Raw genomic sequence first — 484 nt, 5'->3', positions numbered from 1 at the left:
TACGTTTTTACCTGCTGTCTATATTAGTCTTCCATCTGCTTTGATTTATTTCATTATTTTGCTTTCTGAATAATTTAGCAAGAAAACAATTTTGTCGAACTTTATTACTTTCAATACTTACTGTAACCACACTGTCTTTTAGAGTATGTTACCCTGGAGAAAGGAAGGACAAGCAAGTAACTGTTTGGCAATTCTAGAATCATGACTCTCTGTGACAATAATATAGTCGGTGACTGTATCGTAGAAGATGCGAAAGGGGAGGGGGATGGAAAGTGTGCTAAAAGAAGTTAGATGTTACGTTGTTGATGCTGTTTTCAGAGACTATATCGGCTGACTGAGACAGTAGTAGTAGTAGTAGTAGTAGTAGTAGTAGTAGTGGTGGTGGTGGTGGTGGTAGTAGTAGTAGTAGTAGTAGTGGTGGTGGTGGTGGTGGTGGTGGTGGTGGTTGTAGTAGTAGTAGTAGTAGTTGTAGTAGTAGTAGCAG

At 39.3% G+C, this 484-nt stretch overlaps 1 protein-coding gene across 3 annotated transcripts in view; it reads left to right on the top strand.

Annotated features, from left to right (window-relative positions):
• The window catches only part of LOC128247021 (leucine-rich repeat and coiled-coil domain-containing protein 1-like), a 797,355-nt gene that overhangs the window by 367,053 nt on the left and 429,818 nt on the right, over positions 1-484 (top strand). The window lies entirely within an intron of this gene.

This window comes from Octopus bimaculoides, chromosome 1, assembly GCF_001194135.2.
Source record: "Octopus bimaculoides isolate UCB-OBI-ISO-001 chromosome 1, ASM119413v2, whole genome shotgun sequence".
Lineage (NCBI taxonomy): Eukaryota > Metazoa > Mollusca > Cephalopoda > Octopoda > Octopodidae > Octopus > Octopus bimaculoides.
Note: the sequence above shows the minus strand (reverse complement) of the source record. Positions and strands in the feature narration are given on the sequence as shown.